Genomic DNA, 23,645 nt, shown 5'->3' with positions numbered 1-23,645 from the left:
ATGGCAGTTCTTGTTCTTCTGCACATTCTTGCCAGCATTTTGCTTGTGTTCCAGATTTTGGCTATTGTAACAGCAAGTAGTATCTCATTGTTGTTTTAATTTGGATTTCTCTGATAACATGTTGTGCAGCATCTTTTCATATGTTTATTTATGATCTTTACATATCTCTGGTATATAAACATTTTTAAAAATTTTTGTCTTCACATTAGATTTTCCCTTTGGTTCTTCATAATAGTGTCTACTTCTCCAGTGAGATTTCCAATTTTTTCATTTGTTACAAGACTATTTTCCTCTACCTCATTTATTTTAGTCATAATCCTGCCTTAAAGTCTTTAAAGAATATGGCTGCTTTTGTCCACTCTCAGGAGAAACAGAAACTTCATTCATTTAGTTTTTAAAGTAAATGCCTAAAGATGTAAGGCTTTTAATATAAAAAAGCAATGAACACATACTTAAAATAATTTCTAGATACTTAGCTACTAATGTGACCAATAAGGAAAAAAAATTTTTTTTAAATGATGGGCTCTATGTGATCCCAGAGTAAGATTCTTCTGCTACAGCTGCTTCCAAATATCTGGGAACTTGATTCTAATGTACTAACAATAACTTTATCTCCATGAGGTTAGTTTTATTTGTTGACTTGGTCAGGCTATAACCCTCAGCTATTTAGTTAAACACTAATCTAGTTGTGGCTGTGAAGATAGTTTGTGGACGTGGCTAACATCTACAATCAGTTGAGTTTAAGTAAAGGAGATTGCCCTTGATCATCTGGGTGAACTTCATTCAATCAGCTGCAAACATTAAAAGTAAAACAGGTTTGGCAGAAGAAAGAGAAATCTTACTGGTGGGCTGTAGATTCAGCTCCTGCCCAAGATTTTCTATCCTGCCAGCCTACCCTAGACATTTGTTAACACTTAAAGATGCATATGTATGGAAGGTAACCATGATCTTTGGCTGTAGATATTCAGGAAAACTTCCAAGAAAAGTTATGTTGCCATTTGAACATTGTAAAGATATTCTTCCTAGAAAAGATGATAAAAGGGCACTTTACAACTAGGTACTGACATATGCATGACAAAGGGATGTGGAAAACCCTCTTTGTTCAGGGAAAGGTTACTACAGTGTGGCTGGAAAATAAAGTCAGGATGAAAAATGGCAAGAAATGGGGCTGGAATGATAGGTTAAAAACCGGTCATAAACTCAGAGGTCCTGCTAAGGATTTTGAATTTTGTTCCCAGGGTTATGAGGAAACCCTAGAAGACTCTGGCATAGGGTGATGGTATGACCAGATTTTGTAAATGGTTAATGGTTTGGCAGGAGCAGAACAAGGGGTAGGGCTATCAGACGTGCTGTTTATCACAGAGTACAGGTAGTTTTATCTGGACTTGTTCTCACTTGCCCTCTAGTTCAGTTGCAAGCCTTTTGACCAGCTGGGTCTCCCACCAAAGCCCATCTTCTCCACCTTTCAGAAATGCAGGGCAATAGGTTGAGCCCGGAACAACAAACAAGACTGATGAATGCTGTTCGGGTTAAGTTTAAATAGTAAGCAGAGGCGATTTGAGCCAGGTAGGTCCCAATGGTAGGTCTGGGCATGGAAATTCCAGTATTTGGAGAGGTCAGGCACCAAAAATAATGATGTTTGTAAGCAAGTCACACGAAAGTAACCTCTGACCCTAGAGCAAAGGCTGTTCACTCTCTGCCCTCTGTTATGCTCCCAGATCTGCATGGTGAAAACACAATACTAGGGAATGTGCCTGCAGTCAGAATTTCTAAATTGCCCTTTGCCTTTTATTAAGAAAGGTGTCACGTTACCAGGCCTTCCAGGTGGTTAATTCATTTATTATTCATGTTTACACAGAACATCCTAGATGACTCCAACCCTATGGAAATTATACCTAAGAAGAAAACTACAAAGAAGAGCATATACCCTTTCTAAGTTATCAACAATAATCATATAGCCTAAAAGAGAGAGTTGGAATGAAGTGGTAAAACAAGAATACTTGGAAGTGGGATAGCATGGGAGGAAATTAAGTGGAATTATACAGGAAGTGTCCAGGTTTTGACATCATTGTCAATAGAAGGAAGAAAGTAACTACTATTATTTCTTTAGCTGCAATGAGAAATTACTCTTCCAACTGAAAGCATCAAAACCCCTAAAAGGGAGACACAACATATAATTGCTTAATGGATGAAGAGTAGGCATTTGTACATATACCTTGTAGGTAACATGCATGCCTAGAAATTGCTAAAGTCTTCATCGAAAGTGAGCACTGAATGAGAGTTTAAGCAAAGACTGAAAAAGAGATTGACAACTCATGGTTGAATGGCAAGGAAGAAAAACAGCAAGGGGTGCATGAAAGAAAAAGAGAAGAAAGTTGGCCATGCCAGAAGAGGGAAGCTTCATCTGGTTCATAGTCCAGTCTCTGACCTTGAGTTAGTTATTCCTGCACCAGTCATTAAAATAGCTTGCCAAACGTTCTACCAGCTTCCCTTCAGTGGTTTCTGTCCAAAGCATAAAAGCCCCACAGTCATCTCTGCTTACTCATATGCTGTATCTTGCCATGTATAATGCACACCCATGTTTAAGCATTACCTGTGTATAATGAGCATCCTTATTTTCCCTAAAAATTTTGGGGAAAAAAAAGTGCACATGGTACATGGCAAATTCAGCATGTATCTCCTTATTGCTCTGATTTTCTCAGGCTGGTCCCAATCTTACTGCTCTTTTGTCTTTCAGCTGTTCTTTGTAGGATCTCTGGAACTCTTCACTATAAACAAATCCTCCCATGTTAACCTTGTCATACTATATTAATCCTCCTACCTTCCCCCCTGAAAATATGGTTTTCTGGTCATCTGTCTTAAATGGAAGTTACATATTCTTACATATTTCACCTTGTTTACTGTAAGGAGGTAGGTTTGATGTTTTCTTTGCTTCTCAATGCTACTTGCAGATTTTTGTCCATCCATCTTCTTGTAAAAACTATCCCTACAACTGCTATCCTCACACATCATTATACCCATATTGACTTCATGGTCCCCCCTCTTTCATTTGCTCTGAATTTCGGCCCCCCACATCAATCTCTGTGTCTTGAGAGTGGTTTTAATTTCCATGTTGATGAAACATCCAGCATCTAACGTCATCAGTCTTTGTGGCCTTCACTTCCACTCCACTCCACTCCAACCCAGGCATTTACTTTTGTGGCCACTCCTTAGACCTTGTAATCTCCTGGATCCTTCCTCCTCTGAAATACTGAGTTTCAATTTCTCACATAAACCACCTTTCAGGTCCTTCAATATCTTATTCTCATCTTAAATATCCTTCAACCTACATGGTACCTTGAATTTTTTATTTCTTCTTATTCTATCAGTCACATTCCAATTTCTCATCTTTTTCGATCCAACCTGGGTCCCTTAATAGACCATTAAACTACCCCCTCATTAGTACTCACATTCCCCCTCCCACAGCATTTTTCCATTTTATTTGTCTAACATAAACCTAACTTTGGCTTAGTATTTTAATTTTTCATTTTTTCTCCACTTCTATTCCTGAATTGTTTAATACTTCTAGAACAAGCAGGCAACCATGCAGAATGACAATTCTACAAACTCCTGTTCTTCACATTGAATGAAGTGTGGTCCATAAGTCTCTTTATCAGCTTTTGGTCATCATTCCTTTCTGTTTTTCACAGATTTTCTTTCAAACCTTCACTGGTATCAAGTGCCCTTCCCAACACTCACCGTCTTCATTCTCAGAAATGATCTCATGCCTATCAAGAGTTCTAGAAAACTGAGTCTTCGCAATCCCTCTATCTACCTCATCTACATTCAACAACTGCTTTCCTGTGGTATAAAAGATTGAGATGCTTTTCCTCTCGCTCATAGTCAACCACTCATCTGAGACCTTGAGTACATCCTTCTTTGGCTGCACTTATACTTGACTTTTTCAATTACCCCACTTTTCTCCTGAATTACTTCTATTCCTTCTCGTGAGCCAATAAGTATTTTCAGGTTTTTCCTATCCAAAAAAAGGGAAAATATTTCTTCAATATTACATATCCTTCTAGTGACTGTCCAGTTGGTCTCCTCCTCCAAACCTCTCAAAAGAGTGGTTTAATCTATACTCACTACTTCTACTTTCTCGCCTTCCACTCACTACTCAATATATCGCCATTATGTTATTAAAACCAACTCGACTTAGTTACCAATATCTTTCAATGGTTAAATGCCTTGAATATTTTTAAGTAATTTCAGACTGTGTGTATGTGTATATCTCCTACCCACACCTCTTCACAAAGATTCATATTAACATCTAACTCACTACTGGAAAACTCCTTCAGCATGTCCCACCAGCATCTCAGGATAAATAGGTACAAAACTGGGCTTAATAGGTCTCTGTTTGAGCCAGATTCTTTCAGTTTTCCCCATCACAGATACTCTCTCTTTTCTATCTCAGATAGCTACTCAGGTTTGTATTCCACTACATTTCACCTATAACACATCAACAACCCATCTATGGGTTCCTTGTATCTAATCTTGCCTGTCATAGTCAAGACTGCAGAGTGACTTTGCTGAATATGCAGGTGAGATAATGTCAGTTCTCAGATTAAACTCTTCATTAGTTACTTTCTACAGATGACATTGACCGTATCATTCATGATGCAGCTCTCTAACAGAAATTCCCCCCATTTTCAGCTTAGTACTTGATTATTTAACACAGTAATGATTGCTTATAGCTCCCCCTACAAAACACTTCTCTAACTTTGATTCTTTAATTGTACTAAATCTATGCTGAAATGCTCTTTCCCGACACTTGTCTTTGCCTGACTAACTCACTTTCAGATTTTTAATTTCAAATTCTATATTACTCCCCTCAGAATGAATTTCTAGAATCATTTATTCTTTATATTTTCATATGTCCTACAGACATCTCTACTAAAATGTCATGATCAAGATTACCAATGAACTCTATCTTGCCAAATCTAGCACTCAATTATCTATTATCGTCTTTCTTAAAATCTGCAGCCTTTGGAAAAGATAACCACCTCTCCTTTGTTGAAATACCTTCTTCTCTTGGCTTGTGTAACCTTTTGTTTATCCCCCTACAATTGGCTAATGCTTCTTGGTTCCTTTTGTAGGTCACTCCTCTACTGACTCCAGTATGAACAGTAGAATGCCTCAGAGCTCAATCTTCAGCCCTCTTCTCTTCCATATCTGGAACTATTTCTGAGCTATATCATTCAAAATATTTAAATACCAAGTAGATGTGATAACTCTTACATCTATATCTCCTATGTTGACCTCTCCCCTGATCTTCAGACCTGAATGCTTAATTACCATCTCAAACCTAACAGGTTCCAAAAAGTACTCTTTATTCATAATTTCCTTCCTTCCCCAGTCTTGCCTGTCTAAGTGAAGCACAATAGCATTTATCATTAGTGTAGCCCCAAACCTAGGAGCCATCTTTGGGGCTTCCATCTCTCTTAACCTCCTTTGCAAATATAGTTTAAACCTGGCCAATACACATTATCCTCACTGCCACACAAGCAGTCCTAGTTACCATCTTCTTTGATCTGCAAGGGCCTCCTTACTGTCTCCTTGTTTCCACCTCAACCCCTCTTGTCCATTCTCTGCCCTGCATAAATTTAAATTAAATGATACATTAGGTTGTTTTAAATTCTTGCATAAAACCCTCCAATAGTTTCCATAAAACCTTCCAAAAACTTCCAATTGCACTTAGAGTAAAAGCCAAACTACTTAACTATGACCTGCCAAGCTCCAGTGACGTGGCCCCCACCTCCTCCCTTGACTTCATGTCACTCCCCTAGTTCCCTATCCGAAGAGACTAGAGTTTGACAAACTCTATCCACACTAGGCTCCTCTCTGGTCCTTTCCCTTCTCTTTTCATATAGTCCATCTCAACTGCCCTTTGTATTCCTCCCTTCTGGCATGTTTTTTTTTCCTTCTCATCATTGTACTCATGCCCTAATCACTCTTTCTAAAATACCTCGGCCCTCACTCCCTTCTTACCCTATCCAATTATCACTTTTTCTTTCTGTCTACATAATACCAGTCTCTGAAATAATCATATTTCTTATCACTTTTGTATGTTTTATTATTTAATTTCTGTGAAGTCTGTGAGGAGGGGCTTTATCTGCCTGGTCACTGCTACATTTCCAAGGCCTAAAATAGTGCCTACAATATGGTAGGCACATGTGCTTTCCCTCCTGCCCTTTCTCACAATAGATTATGAGCTCTTTGAAGTTACTTTAGTGATTTCTAGCATAATGACTGGCACACAAGTGTTGCTAAATGTTTATTAAGTGAATAAATAAGTGAATGAATCAATGAGTGAATGAATACATCGACATGAATAAACTTCTGCTAGCTACAGTGGCCTAATATTTTCATTTGTTCCTCACAGAGAGAAAACTGGGAGTTTATACCAGTGCTCAGTGTTATTTATTACATGTAAGTATGCCCAAGTTAACTGTGAATTAGCTTTATATAGTTCTCATTCCAGGGTGGGGATTCAATCATATTCAAATAATCCCATTGTTGCCTATTGTAAAAATCTGAGTTAGAAAACCTTTGCAGGCACAGGAATAGAGAGACATCTGATCTGGGAGGTTTGAGTCTTGCCTTGGTTACTCTGGAGTCCAGTGGTGGCCAACCAGATAAACATCCTCTTACTAGAAGGCTGGACTAAGTCACTGTCTGCTGGAATGCCATGTCTTAGAATCTCACTAAAGTTATCCCTTTATGAGTCTACTGAGACAGTCATATTTTTTAAATTTATTTTTCTCTGGTATGCTCCAAGGGCCAACTATAAATGACCAATGTGGTAGTTCTGTACCCATCAAAAAGGTTACCCAAAAAGATATAATTTGGAGAAAAAGAAAAAAGTTGGCCTCTAGGCCTATCACTTGGTTGTAGGAAAGCAGTGGAAACATATGGAAAAGTAGCCAGGAAAATCCCATTTTCCATAATCAACAAGTTGACCAAGGATTTGGCTTGGGTTTACTAGAACACTCTAATTTCACAACAAGAATTTGCTTCCTAATTAGTATGAAGGGGAAGAAAGAACGCTGTTTTTAGAGCCCTTGGCGAGTCTTTCATCCATACCATGCTTGCTTGTGAACTGGACTGAAGTGATTTCATCATTTGTGGATTTTGCCCATTTGGAAGGAGGCAGTGTCATGTAAGGGAAAGTCTGATATGTGGGTATGAGTGAGTTCCTAATTAGCAGCTCCTCAGGAGTCTTTTCTGCCACAATTAAACGGAACTTCCTTCTAGTTCCATTTCCAAAATCTTGGAGTCATCCTTGGCTCCCCCCTTTCTTTCACATTCCTTATTCTAGCCATCTGAAAATGATATCAACTCTACCTTTCTAGTATATGCTAAATCCAACTACTTCTTCTCATTTAGATAGCCACTACTCAAGTCTAAGCCACCATCCCATCTTACATGGATTATTGCAAAAGCCACATACACAGTTTGTAGGCTATTAGCAGCAGAGTGATCTTTTTCAAAGAAAAGTAAGATCATATCACTCTTCTTAAAATCCTCTAGTAGCTTCCATCCCATTTAGAATAAAAGCCAGCATCTTTACCATGGTCTGCAAGGCCCTGTATGATCAGCCCCTTATAATTGCTTTGATTTCTTCGCCTACTGGGCTCTCGCACACTTGCTCTACTCTGCTCCCTTGTTGTTCTTCACACACACCAGCCATGTTCCTGCCTCAGGGCCTTTGCACTTGCCATTAATTTCTGCTTGAAACACTCTTTCCAGATGTCAGCCTGCACACCATTTAATCCCTTATCTCTTTTATGTCTTTACTCAAAGTCTGTGCCTCAATGAGACCCTTCCTACCAGATTGGGGCAAATCACCATTACCCTAACAATACTCTTTATCCTCTTTCTATGCTTTATTCTTTTTCATAGTACTTCTGTCCATCTGACATACATATTTTATTTATTTGTTATATCTCCCAAGAGAATGTTAATTTTCACAAAGTCATGGGTTATATGTGTTTTAGTTGATTCTGTACCATCAACACCTACGATACCGGAAACAAAAGAGGTACCCTGTAATCATTTATTGAATAAATGAATCCTCTCAGGATTGAATGGAACAATGGATGTAGTATAGGTATTCAACAAATATTAATTTCTATCCTCACTCCTCTCATATTGATTATAATACAATTTCTGCCATAGCAACTGTTTGGAATAGCATATCACTATGTAAACATAAGCCAATTCCCAAAGAATTGTCTTAGTTCATAGATGGGTGATTCATATAGCATAATTTATAGAATCAAAGATCATTCCAAACATATCTGGATATATCCTTTGGTCAAAATAAAAGATCTGATTGTTTCCTACACAATCCAGCTTGCCTAAGTGGTAGCAGTGGCAAATAATAAACTAATAGTTCAAATATCTAGACTTTACTGAGAATTAAGAGGAGAAAACCTGTGGGTAGGTCTCCCTTACATGCTAAAATGGAAATTACTTGAGTTCAAATCCCAGCCTACCTCAGATTAGCTGTGTTCCTTGGGCAATGATATTTAGATTCTCAGAGCCTCATCTTTTTCATTTAGGAGATGAGGATATGATATTCCCCTTTGGCTGTTTTTGGAATTACAGAAACAATGCATGTGAAAAGATGTATCTCAGAGTTTAGCTGATGGAAAATAACAAGAGTTAATTTCCACTAACCCAAAGTCTTGTCCTGATCCTGTCTTTCCTTCTGGGCAGATAATAACTAAAGGGAAGTGCGGTCCCCTGGAAGATGGCTGGCCCTGTGCTTATGCAGGTTCTACCCTCTCTCTATAGAAAAACAGCTGCCGTCTGCTGAGAACTTGCTCTTGGCTATATGCTGATTCTCTCTTTGGGAATCTTTAACAACTAACTGTAGGAGGTGTACATTATTACCATTGTCTATGCAGAAACTAAGGACTGGAGTGGTTAAGTCCTTCAGCCAACATTACACAGCTAGTAACTGACTGAGCCCATCTCCTGACACTGTGCCCTAGCTGTGTCCACTACTTTTCACAGTGGTTACTGCAAGAACCAGAATTATCCAGAAACCTCACATGGATGTTCTGCCTGCAGTTTGATTTACTTCTCTCATTAGAATATAAAACACCTCCAAGTAGCAAGTCTGAATGACTCCTCCCTAAACTCATAGTACCTAGCGTTGGTCATAGAACATGGTAAGAGCTTGAGAATTGTTTCCTGGTTGACTGAAGGAGTGGGCCTGATTTAGTCATCAGAAAACAGGGATTATTACTGAGCCCCTACAATGGGCTAAGACAAGCCTCTTCAGGTTGTATCAGAACCACCTGGGTATGGTGACACCTGGCTAACTGGAAATGCCTTCATGACATAGCCTTGGAGTCCACCTAACACTAATCTCTGTCACCTCCCCTTGACCAGCTCAGCACTCACTGCCTAGGGCCAGGCCCTTAACCTAGGAACATTGTGTAGATCAACATATCCCTGGTAAATCAAATAGACCATTTAAATATAAAAGAACCTATTTTAGCTCTGGTTCTGGACACATGGTTTATATCTGACACCAGTTATTATGAAAAATAATAACCGTAAAAGCTAGCACCCGTACAGAAAAATTATAGTTTTCTAAGTACTTTCACATCCATCTCTTCTAATTCTCACAATAATTGTTCAAGGTGGTTCTGATTCACCTCTTTTCACATTTGGATGTACTGAGGCTCAAAAAGAGTCACTGTCTTGCCAAAGAACACAGATAAAAACAGTAACTTTGCTCATTCAGAGTCTGCTCTGGACCATACGCTCTGGTGAGCATATCACTTGCATTATCTCTTTTCATCTTCACAATGGCCTTATGGCATAGGTAATATTGTGTTTCATATATTTCATATGAGAAAAGTGAAGCTTAAATTTCTCAAGGTTGCACAATTGCTAAGAAACAGAGCCAAGATTAACACTCGGGCCAAAGCCCACCCTCTGGCCTACTGCTCTGCTGTGCTGCCCAGGGTGATGCAGTAAGTGGACAAAGAAAGGAAAGATCCCCACTCTCATGCTCTGACTTTCCAAACAACAGAAGGTTAGAAAATCCACAGATTAACCTCAAGTGCTGCATTCCTTGTTGTTTTTTTTTTTGCCTCTTAGTTGAAACTTCCATTTGAAAATTTCTTGAATACCATCTGGCCTTGAGTAATTCTGGGTGGAATTTCTATAAGTGATTTTTCTTAAAATAAATGGCTAATTTCACCCTCTTCTAATTAATCTTATGTCATAATGACAAATCCACCTTCCTCAATACAGTTTACATTATGTTACTCTCTAGCTCAAGACAATGAATGACTCCTCATTCCCTACTGTATAAAATCTAGCTTCCTAAACTGACCTCTACATAACTATCTCAATGTATTACCTACTTGTTCCTGACACATACCCTCTTCTTCTTTTCCCAGAAGTCTTCTCACTGCCCCTGACCCACTTACCTCCCCCTGCTTCAAACCAGTGGTTCTCAGGGACCAGTAGCATTTTAAAAGTTTTGGCAACTCTCAAATATTTTTACCCCTAAAGGAAAAACATTAGCATCAAAATAAAGAAGTCACAAGAAAAGATAGTTGGATATATATGTGTAATGTATGTATGAGAAATATAAGTGTAATAATCGGATTATGTATGTTCTATAACACATACCTATATGCTAACGTTAAAGTGTCCTCATTTTCTCTCCATTTTGAGATGGTTTGATGAATATTTCATCAGTGATCAGCATCTGCCAGAACATAAGGATTTAGTCTCCTATTCTGCTTATATTCAGGCTCAAAAGCATACTGAATAGTCCTTATATTATTTCTTAGTTTTCTATCATCTCTTTTTAGCTAAATAAGCTCCTTGAGAACAGAGACCACATCTCGCGCTTCCTCCACATTCCCCACAGGGCTTAACCAGGCCAGGGCTGCCCAGAGGAGAGCGCACAGTGCATGTGAGTTTGTATATAATCAAGACAACCTGAAATATGGCAGGCAATGCATTTGGAGGGACAATTACCTTTTGGGTGAAATAACAACAACCCAATTCAACCAATATTAGCACTCTGGAATGCAGCCCTCTGGCCTGACCTTTAGGTGACCTCCAACTTCACAGAACCCGTTGATCACCTGAAGCCTTCTTCACTTATCTTCCCGGTAAATCACTTCACTCACTGTTCCCACCACCCTCCCAAGGCAGGCAAGAGATCGTCTTGAAAGAGACACATCAAAGCAAGCAAATACTTTAACCACAGTAATCAGTTTGTGTTCCCTGACAGAGCAAGCAGGTAGATTTTCCAGCAAGCCTTGAGTCTGTGTCTCTGCATAGTGAGAAAGGCATTTACAGAAAGAATTAAACACTGCATAAGGTTCCTGGAAGTGGTGGAAACCCACAAAATATTCTCACCTAATTAAACATTTAATGTGGGCCATCTCAGAAAAGCTGCTGTCTTTGGCTGTAGTGAGTGTTTTCCCCTCATCGAAACCTTTATCTAGGGGTCACCCTTCCCTTTGTCTTCTTTGCTCTCTGATATTTCATGTTTGGTTAATGGGCCATGTCTCACAAAGCTCTCCTTCTGAACTCTCGCCCCTCCCTCTTGCTGACTATCCCATATCTCCAGTGTGCATCACAAACATTATTTGATTCAGCTTTCTTAACAACCTAGGGAGATAGGTCTTTCCATTCTCATGTTACAGATAAATAAACTGAGCCCCAGAGATGTACAATAACATGCCTAATGCAACACAGTGATGATGAGGTAGGGCTGGGATTTACACTCTGGTCCATCTAAGCCAAAGGGTCTGGTTTTTTTATCTAACCCACCATGTTGTGCTGGGTGGCTAGTTGTTTTTCATATATATGAAAGATTCCTGTCTGAAAATGGAATGAACAAATTACCCTCCATCCTTTAACAGACAGCCGATGTAAAGCCAAGAGAGATTAGTGGATCTGCCAGTGAAAAATGCTCCATGAGGACTGACTGTCTTCAAAACTGGCTCACCCAGGAGCTGGTTCAGACTGATTAGGAGGCTAAATTATAGACAGCAATAAAATAGTTCAGCAATGGTTTGAGTTAAGCCAGGTATAGCTCAGTCTAGTCTACCACTCATATAGGAGAATGGTTGTCCCAATTAAAAGAAAAAATCATGGGTAAGAAAGCACACAGAGCAATGTCTGACCCATGGCTAGAGTTTGATATATATATATTTAATCTCATTGACATTCAGCAATGGTTCTTCATGCAGAAGAGAATATATTTGGCCTCTTCCATATTTTAGATGCCATGTTGACACCATGTTGAGACCCGTAAAATAACAGTTTTTTTGTGCAAAAAGGTAGCAATCCTATGAAACCAGGACAAGCTTGCATCCATGGTAGAATCATGAGAGGTTCCAGAAAGTTATGTGAGTCATCTGCTGTACCCACTTTGGAGTCACATCATCGAGTAAAAGCTGAAGGAAAAACATCTGCAGCCTCCAGTAGAAATGGTCTGTGACAATTGCCCTCCATAAAGTATTTGTTCCCATGACAGAGTGAGTCAGGAGGCAGCCCCTGAACTGAAAAGAGACAGGCCTACCAGGGACTGATGGTGCAGTGTTCTCGCATCTTTTAGTTAAAGAGCAAACTGACTCACATTTTCCTCCCCCATAAATTGCCTTTGTTGTCTTTGTTCCCTTTCTGTTAGGAGGCCTGAATCTGTCAGATATGAGGTTTGAAATGTCTGATTGTTCCCCATGAAACCTCATGAAGGACAGCATCATTCCCCAAGACGAATTTCTTGTCAAAGGCAATAAGATGGCGACTTAGAAACTTAGTTGGTGAAAATGGGAGAGTTTAAATAGATAGCTGTAGTGCCTTGTTTTAATACTGGTTCCTCCTGTTACTTCTGGGTAAGAGCACCTTTCATGACCAGGTAGCATGATGCCTAATGTCTCTGCCAAATCACTGACATGATTGCATCCTACAGAGGGAGAAGCAGCGTGACCCAGGAAGAATTATTATGGCAGTATTGATCAGACACAAGTTGCTACTGCTAAAAAATGAGGGGAAATGATCAGGACTGTCATGAAGGAAAAGAGTGGAATTTGTGGCTCGAGAGCAAGTCAGAACTTCAGTTTCCAATGGTTACATGACCTTGGGCAAATATTTGACCTCTCTAGAGCTTGGTTTTGCACTCCCATTCTGTAAAAATGAATGGGATAATACAAATAGAAAAAAATTTATGTGAGTTATTATACGTATACTTTAAAATTGAATAAAAATTTAGGAACTCAAACATATCAACTTCTGGGACTTGAGTAAACTGCTATTTGGAAACACAGAGCTTATGCCAAGAATTTGCCACATTAGCAGAAAATAGTTGTTTTGCCTCAGAAGCTTCTGGTTAAAAAATTCTTGGGAGGAAGCAGGTGGCATGATCTAACATGATATTAGTAGACCAATTCAGAAGATAACCCTCAGCTAAAATTATTAATATTGTATTGTATATTTGAAAGTTGTTTAGAGGGTAGATTTCACAAGTTCTCATCACAAGAAAAATAAAATTTGTAACTAAGTGATGTGATGGATGTTAAATTGACTTAATTATTGTGGTGATCATTTCTCAATGTATACATATATCAAATCATGTTGTATACTTTAAATACACTGTTATATATGAATTATATCTCAGTAAAACTGATGGAAAGAACATAACACTCAGAGTTTCTCCTTCTCATTGGTTGCTTCTATTTTGATGATGGGGTAGTTATGTGTGAGGAATTTTTATACTATAAGAGAACAAATAAGAGGGTGGCTTTTCAAAATTTATGGAATTGATTCCCTGTGGTATTTTGATTAGTACTCTCTCACATTTTGACAGTAACAGACATTATTGTTTGTTTTTTCTTCCCTCTGGAATAATGGGACATTTTACTAGTGTATTAAAGACAGACCTCATGATGTGAGTGTGCTTACTTGCTTAACATTCTTAAAAGTGCTAATTACCATGGGTGTAAAAAAATCAAATAATTTCTAATGCATTTCTAGGGAGCATAGAGAAACACATCTAATGATAGGAAATAGTTGACAAAAGCGATTGATACATCAGTGCAGAAGTTCTGTTTACCCATTCATATTGCCTTAGTGTTAAAGCCAATTACAAAGTAAATTGACCCTTCACCTCTCTTCATCCCCAGCCAAAAACAGAAATTTTACATGAGATGGGGCATAGGGAAACTTTCCTATGAACCCTGGGGACAGTTCTAAAGGAGAACTATCCCAGCTACCTCTTATGGGGCTTCATAGTTTTCAAAAAGTTTTCTTGTATCATCTTATTTGAACTTCACCACAATTTGGAAAGGCAATTCAATTTAAAGAGATGGGAAGAGAGTCACAGGGAAGTTGCCATTTGCCCACTTTGACCCAGCCAACAAGTGGCAGGCTCCGGACCAGCTTTCTGATTCCATCCTGCCCCATTCCCTGCACCAGAGAGCCCAGGGGAAACATAATACCCACTGGTTGCTTATATAAAACCCAGGGACTACTTGAAAGGCAATTACACAGTACACATACATGATGGGCTTCCTGGATATAACATTTAGGAAAGAGGAGATATATCATGGAACAGCATCCTAAAAAATGTGTAGAAAATCTAAGGAACTATAGGGATTTATAAATCTGTGTCCTGGTCCAGTTTCCCAATGCTGCGGGCATGAATCTTATGATAAAGTTGCCACTCTCTCAGGTAGCTTTTCCAGTTCTTCAAGTCACAGAGTTCTAGAGAAAAAAATCTTCCCACATTTCAGAACAGGATAGCATTAAATATAGACTCGTGCATCATATGGGTTTGCAATGAATTTGAACAAAATCAATTTAAATAATGTTTACAGTGTTGTTGGAGTGGATAGAATTTTAATGTTTTGCTTGGTGCTATCATTTTAAGTTAGAAGGGAAAAAATGAAAGCAAAAGAGAACAGAAAGACATATGATAATAAACTCTAAATCTAATAAAATTCAAGCCCAGTATGTTTCACTACTAAATAAGCAAGATGACAAATTTGATAGAATGGCTGAAAATGAAAACATGTTGAGTCTATTGGGGATAAAATTCTGAAACTCCCACCACATGCATCTGTTACTCCAAAGGGCCTGCAAATACTCTCTGGGCCAAGCACTGAGCAGTGAAGGGCCTGTCACTGCCCAATGGAAGAGCAAAGACACATGATACACATTTACAGACATGGACAGTAGACCTTGAATTCCACAACCAGAATGGTCCTTACAGATTAGGAACTCAGTTCCCACCTTTTAGAGGAGGAAAACAAACAAACAAACAACAACAATAAAAAAATGAGGCCTGAGGTGGATAAATGCCTTGCTTACTGTCTTAAGTAGCAGAGATGGAACTAGAATCCAGACATTCATATTTTCAGTGACTACTTGGTCCCAGGATGCCATGTATTGTATTTCCTTTTTACACTTTTCTCCATTCTCACAGTCTTATAGAAGTATGTATTACCTTCACGATAAGAAAAATAATTAATGAAGGAAAAATACACTACAGGAGGCACAGAGAAGATGGCCCCCTTACTTGTGGAGTGTTCAGGAAGGTGCGTTTTATTTGAGAAATGGTGTTGGAGATGGCATGTGAGGAGAAGAAAAGGTGAGATTAGAGTGAGTGGTGGAAACAGTGGAGCAAAGACAATAAGACCAGGGTATGTAGACCGTCTTGTGGACATTTACAGAAGAATATCAACTGTGGTCTTTGAAGGATGACTCATTCCCCCTTGTATCTCACACTTTTGCTATATTCTGGATGTTTACTATTCTGGAAGGAAGGGGAGAAGGGTGAAGTAGAGGGGAAAGGAAGAGAGAGAGAGGGAACAAATGGAAGAATATAAGGGTAAGGGAAGTTGAAACCACATTGTGGAGATTTTTGCACTGTTGATTCTTGGAATTTAGACTTACTTTATGAAATTACATGAAGTCACCAACAGCTTTTGACCAGGAAAGTCACTTAGCAGCAATAAAATAAAGATAAATTAAAAGATGGAAACCTAGATATTTGGAGATTTGAGATTTCCAGAATTTCTCATACTGTTGTTTCTTAATCTTTACTTTTGATATTTTGGTTAAAGTTTCCAATGTTGAATTAGAAAACTATTTTGAACATAGGTGCTCAAAATATTTCTTAAGTTGCATTTTTTCTTAATGTTTTATATGCCTTGGGTTTGAAAAATGTATTAGAGTTAGCTTAATTGATTATATTAAATTTGAATCAAAATTGTGAGTTTAAGAGCTGTGGTTTATTTTAACAAAAAATGTTAAATAAAAATATCAATTTTTATATGACTAAAAGCTTGAGTTTTGAGATAACACCACTGTGAAACATTTTAAAAGCCTTCAGTATGCTATTGTCAAGATATAGAGTTTATGTAATGTATTAAATAACACACATACACACACACACACACACAAAGTCTTCCTGCACAGAATTCTAGAGAGCAATCTTTTCCAACCAAACTAATGAACATGGAGAACTAACAGTGGACAAGTGCTCACTCTAGCTGGTCAGCTATGCTATGGTCTCCACCTTGCAGGACACCATTATTCTCATGGGATGCGGTTTCCAGAGACAAAATCCTCAAAAAGACATCTTTACAGATGACCAATGGAGTGTGGGATTACATCATTCCTAGCCTCTGCTTCACTTAGCAAGGCCGGGGGGCAATGTGCAAGATGTTGAGATGAAACCCCAAGCTTTTGGAGACGAGGCTGTAAATCCCTGAAGTTGAGAAGAAGAATAAGGAATGGCCTGAAATGGGGATGGTAAATAAGGTAGAGCAAAAACTCATGAAATAATGAAGTAACAGAAAAGGACTGAGCAGACAAAAGCAAACCAGTGAGGGACAGATCTATAGAAATTACCAAATCAACCATGTGGCCTTTAGAATGAAGGAATCATTCATGTGTTGCAAAAGATTAAGTGAATCTGCAAGAGCCATAAAGCCTCACTTGGCGGGGGAAAGAAATGAAAGCTGCACAAGAATTCAACTTGTACACAAACAAATATTGGGAGACATTACCAGGAGTTCAGAGATGCTCTTTGCTGGCAGTCTAGTGCATTTGGGGGAAATGGCTTAGGAAGTTTTAGGAACAGGACCCACAATAGCAACTCTATAAATATGAAAAAGGCAAGTAGATGGTGAAGAACTTACAGGAGGTACAAACACCCCTAAACTAACACAAGTCACAAGAACATAAATTATCCGGTGTACTTAATGATGATGTCATGCCACCTTATTGAACTCTTCAATAAGTCAACTGTTCGAAACTATCAGAGAAGTTTTGCATGTGGTGTTTTTCATATCAGAAGAACAATCTGTTTCAGGATACTTCTCACTTTAAAAACTGTTAAATCAGTTTTATTTTTCTCTTATTTTGCATGGGAATTTTATGAGAAGGTCCGCTGCATTCGTCATTACTCCACAGAAGCAAGGGCACTGTTCACGTACCAGGGTCCTGCCTTAACCACTGAGTGATGCAACAGAAATGGGATTAAGAGTGTAAAACATGCAGGGAAGGAGTGCAAAAATCCATGTGTGAACCAAAGGACTTTCAATCTTCTTGTTTTGAGAATTCTGGAAGTATCTCTTGGGAAAAATCACAAAACTCATCTGCCAAGGCAAGTGACTAACTATTTTGGAACACAATGAATAGGAACAGTGAGGCTAGAGTTCAGACTTAGGGAAGAGAAAAGGCAGGTACTTTCTTTATGTCAGGAGCAGGCAAGTAGTAACTCAACAAAAACCAAAAATGACAAAAAAACCCTAACAGCTGCAATTAGGAGAGGCCACCCATGATGACATGTCTGGAGAGAAGAAGTCAGATGATGTAAGTAAAATGTCTGGTCAAGAGGATACTAAGAGGTCAGTGAGGTTGTATCTGAAAAGGATTTCAAGTTAGAGAGTTAAGAGAACCCAGGTTTCTCCAGAAATTTCTGCTGTGGTCAAAAGCATTGCTATGTGTGCTGGAGATTAGGTTCACCCCCAAGTTTCTCTCAGAGCTGCCCGCCTCGGTAAAAAAAAAAAAGCCAAAGGGTACAAAATCATCATCACAATAACCATTTTCTTGGAGCAGACAGGACATGGTGAAGGGTGCAGAAGATAAGGATTCTGTCTTCAGGTTTCTCCCCAGCCCTCTCAGGCTGGTGTCCCTCCCAGTTCAGTCATCAAGAAGACAGGCAGACATGTCACATTCAGGAAATGCACAGAGGTTAAATAGTCTGCTGCCATCTGTCCCCAATTAAGAACAATCGCTGGCTTAGAGAAACACCGAAAGTATTTCCCTAGGCTGGGCAGTGAATTCACTCATCTGACATGGTTGATAGCTGCTGTCCTGTGTGGGTCCATGTGCTCACTCAGGTCCTTTCATACTGACAGTCTTAAAGGAGGGACTCAACCATCCCAGAGGAAGTAATAAACCAGGAGAGAACCTGGGAGTCCTGCTACAGAGGGATAAAGGTATTTTTCCAAAGATATATTTAGAGTGACAAACAAAAGGGCCATCCAGTCTTGAATGCTGCCAGGCACTCAGTGCTCAGCTGAGGATTCGTGTCCCGAATCAGACAGCAGTCAGACTGGGGCCTCAGCAACAAGATCACATGAACAACCAGGTGGTTGCTACTCCCTCCTTCTGAAATTTCCTTCTTGCATACCCATCCCATGGTCTGATATTACCCATCCTTCAGGGTTTAGCTCCAGTGCAACTTCCCGCAGGAAGCCTTCCTAGATTTAGCCAGCCAGATGATATTTCTGTCCACTCTAAATTCCTGTGATCTAGCTTCTCCTGCAACCTGTGCAGCATTTTCATTAAACCCAGTAGCATTTAAGCACTCAGATCTGGAACCAAACTGCCTGGATCCATAATTTTGCTTATGTATTGCAGTGTCAGTGTTTATAAAATGGAGTAATAGTAGAATCTACTTCACTGGGCTGTCGTGAGGACAAAGTGAAGTCACTGTAAAGTGCTCAGCACATGGTAAGAGCTAGGTGTTCACAATTACAATTACTAGGAGTGTAAACCTATACTTCTCAACTATCTCTAACAGACAATAGCTCCCTGAGGTCAAGATCTATGCTTAATTTGTTTTGTCCCAAAGTATTGCACAGTGCTTAGTATATAATAACATGAATGCATTGTGAAAATAACATTTATTAGGTTTTTTTAGATGGTTGTATTTTAAGAGCAGAGGTAGGGAGGCAGGCAAGACCAGGCAGCAGGACCTGAGAGGACTGACCATTCTCTAGGCCAGCTTCTGCCAATGCATCCAGGGATTCAGTGAACCGAGTTAAGCGGATTGGCAAGATTCAGACAAATGTCACCATCAAGGCGGCTTAATCCATTAGAAAGAGAGTGGCAGGGAGAAGCCCCTTATAGAAACAGAGACTCAATGTAAGGCAGAGCTAAGCTATTTTGGACCTATCTATTGAAGGTTATCATAACAATATAGGAATAATTTATAAGACCCAGGGAGCCAATAATATCCAGGGCAATGTGACCAAGTAGAATGAAGTTCTGCGATCAGAAAGATATGAATTCAAATCCTACCTCCGCATGTGGCTAGTTATATGACCTTGGGCCAATGTGTAAGCTTATCCATAAAATGGGAAAAAATCATACCTAAGACCCAGGATTGGTGGAAGGATTAGCAATAAGTAGCTAGTCAACTATTGGACCCATAGCAGATGCTCAACAGTTGGCCTGTGAGCATGAGTTTCAATTCCAAGTCCTAGGGATGGTGGGCCTGGCACAGCGTAGAATGAGACTGGACTGGACAAGGGTGAACTCAGTCACTAATGCTGGCAAGGGTAGAGAAGGCAGAGGAAGGGCTTCACCCGGCCCCTCCATCTTAACATTTTTGCATACAAATTGACCACACAAATATTCTTTGATCCCTTCCCCTAGAATAGCTCCACCTTCATTACTGGAATCACCCAAGCAGAAAGCATAATCCTGTGGAGCTTCCTTTGAAGGTAAGTTAAGCTGGGGGCTGGGGCAAGAATGGGACAGAAAGAGGGAAGCCAGTTAGAGTAGAGATATTTTGGGGAATGAGAGAACACTTGAGTTGAAGTGATATAATTCCACAATGGCTTGCTGAAAAATGAGAAAAATCACTCGATACACTTTGCCAAACAGCTGCTTTGATTGATTTTTTTTTAAGCCCGAACCAACCAAGTAGTCCAGTTGTCAGAATTGTGTAGCCTAAGCCACAGACTGTGTTGCTCTCAGAAATAATGGAGGGCTTGAAGCAAACACTTCTTATAGGCCAAAGAATGGCACTAAGAATTCTAAAGAGAAAGGTAGAAGAAATACAAATAAACAGATTTTCCAAAGCTCTTCTATCCATACATTACCAGAGGAACCCCAAGTTCTTTAAAATTTATGTAAAAATTTTATGCATAGTCACAAACAAGAAGGTGCCCCAAAGAACAGAAGAATTACAAGTATTTTTCTAGCAATCACATCACACAGAGCTGGGGTTATTTAGAGGTTCTCAAAGTCAGTGATTTAAAGATATTCACTTATTTCAGGTATTAGTAGTTGATGGGCTTCTGGGCTTATTTTCTCTACCTTTTCTTCTAAAAAGACATGGGGCCATGATAGAAATTAGCTGAAGACAAATGGACAGTTTATTGCTGCTTTCTGGGTTTTTTTTTTCCTTCTTCTAAGTTACTTGTAAGTCTTTACTTGTACATTAAACTACATCCTCATTTTAAACTGATTGCCAAGAACTCACACTGAAAAGGGAGGCCTAAGAAGGAGGATAAGCCTTTAGGTACAGAATGGTCAACAGAAAGCCATTGACCAAATTATAGCTGTCCCCTCATTCATCTGCCAGGCCTTGAAGCCTTCTCATGTCCTAGCTTCACATGATTGCATATCCCAGGGACAATTTAAAAAATGCACAGATTTTATTTTATCAGAACAATTAATGTTCACAATTTAAAAAGCAAGTGCTACTAACAGGTCTACAATGAACAATTGCATTCCCCTGGCCCGCCCCACAGTCTGGCCCCAGGCAACAACTTGAAATACTCTAGTTCTTCCTTCTGATATCCATGCCCACATCTCTCGTAATATACTCATCATGCTTTTCTATTGATTTATCTTCCAAAGGCATTATTTATTAACTTCCTGGCATTTTTGTTGAGAATTTACCTCTCTTATGCCACCCCACCTCTTCTTCCATCTTCCCAATAGATATTGTTTCTGTTTTCTATTTGTGGATAATAAGCCACCCCAAAATTAGTGGCTTAAGGAAATAATGATTTGTTATTTCTCAAGATGCTCTGCATCTACTAGGTGGTTTTTCCACCAGTCTTACCTGGCTTTACTCATGTGACAGCATTCAACTGGTGGACTGGCTGAGAGAAGAACTTGCCTGGGGATTTCAATCAGAGCTCCTAGTTCTCCCCTGCACGTCTCTTTTGGGCTTCCTTAGAGCACAGTGGTTTCAAGGGAAGCATTCTAAAAGAAAGCATTGCAAAAGCTTGACAATGGAAGCTACAAGATCTCTTACAGTCAAGCCTCAGAAGGCTCCATTATATCTTCTACCACACTTTATTAGTCAATGCATGGGAGAGGGCAAGCCAACACTAATAACCCAGTGTATCCAACTAAAATGAGAAAATTGAAGCTGAATGCCAGTGATAATAAAAAAATTAAGATGTTTTTAATGTGTTCCCTAGCCTAGAAAAGTTACATTCCAGGCAATGTATATATTCACTTAAAACATAATCTTTGAAGAAAGAAACCTAGTTTTGAAGCTTTGCTTCACTACTTACCATTTGGTGAACTTGGACAAACATTTAGCTCTTTCAGTCTTGGCTTCCTAATTTATAAATTTTAGATATTAATATCTACTCATAGATTTTGGAGGAATTAAATATAACAATGTAGATCAGGTTTATGTGCTGTTTCTATACATCGTAACTTTTCAATAAATGTTGTTGTTGTTGTTGTTGTTGTTGTTGTTATTAAGAGAACTTCCCAAATGTATCATTCAAACTCTGTCAGAAATCTTGGAAGAATTAAAATAGGAAATATTATCTTCCTTCACACAAAAAAAACTATGCTGCAAAAAATACGTAATGTGTTTAATATCTATCCAAGTAGTTTCCTGGAACAAATGATTAAATCAAATATTTTTGAATGCTAGGAGAAGGAAAAAGAAAAACGAGAGAAATAATAGGTTCATGAAATATGAATTCACCTTAAACATTACTTTTTGTAAAATAAGATGATAAGAATGCTACATTTGGGTGTACCTAACCACATCAAAGCATTTTACAATGTCTCCCTTTACTAATTATAGATAAAAGTGCAGAAATGAAGATATCTTAACAACTCAGTATAGTGAACTTCTAACTGAAAGGGCCAATACTACATATGTCAATAAAGGCATGGCACAGGACTCTGTCTTGACCCTATATGTTGTTCACTCACTCATTTACTGAAAAGTTACGTCCTGAACACCTACAGTGTTCTAGGTGTTGTGCTAGGCATTGGAGATGAAGAAAGAAACAAACAAACTTTAAACTGAGGACTTAAATGAAGGCATAGAATGTTAAACCTAATCCTTTTTGACACAAATTGGCCCAGATAGTAAATGCACTGAAAAGAATGATCAAGATTCAAAATGATGTCAACAGATTATAGCAGTAGATCAACTTGAGCATTTAGTCATGCTACTCTTGAGAATTTATACTATGTCTCTGAGCCTCAGCTTCCTTATGGGTAAATGGAGATAGTGATATATATACGGATTTGTTTTGAGCTTTAAAGATAATGTATGTAAAGAATATAGCACAGTGCCTGAAATACACTAGATGCTTAAAAGTGTAATGGCTTTTATTAACATGGGAGTTATCTTTTCACAAAAAGTGATTTTTCCATGAATATAAGGATTCTCAGAATGTTGGAGAAAGCCAAGAAAAAAAGTAAGTGGTACAAGGTCAAAATTCCTCTATTTCCACATAGGAATTTCTGTTCTTGTCATATTAGGCCAGTTACACATGTATTTTAAAATCAACTTTTTTTTAATTTGGTGGTATTCCTTTCATTGATAAATTATCTCATGCTATTGAGAAGATCCTTTTCTGTAACCATACATAGTCTGGATGAAGAAGTAGGAATAGCACGAGCATCCCTTGGCCACCCAAAGGATGAATAAGGCTGAACAAAGTGGAGCAAAGTGAGACTAAGCATCTGCTCTGTGGTCCTCATTTCTTTAGTGAGGAAATAGGTTCAGAGGTGTTGAGTGAGTTTTCGGATAACACAACTAACAAATGCTAAGAAACAAGACTCAAATCCAGGTCTCTGTGGTTCCATTTCCCTTGCTCTTTTTCCTCTACCACACTACCTCTGGCATGTGTTTCTGCCTATGATGAGCTGCAAGTCTTTAGCATTACTTTAAAATTTTCTGCTCACTAGGAATATCATACTTAACTCAGTCCCACTCCCCAGAGAACAGTATATTCTATGTGTCCTTTTCTTTGTTATGCCAATATAGCAGAAATGCTAAGTTTTAGGCAACAGATTTTAAGCTATTAAAATCTCACCATCTTAAT

This window comes from Phyllostomus hastatus, unplaced genomic scaffold, assembly GCF_019186645.2.
Source record: "Phyllostomus hastatus isolate PE091 unplaced genomic scaffold, TTU_PhHast_1.1 phas_contig_34, whole genome shotgun sequence".
NCBI lineage: Eukaryota > Metazoa > Chordata > Mammalia > Chiroptera > Phyllostomidae > Phyllostomus > Phyllostomus hastatus.
Note: the sequence above shows the minus strand (reverse complement) of the source record.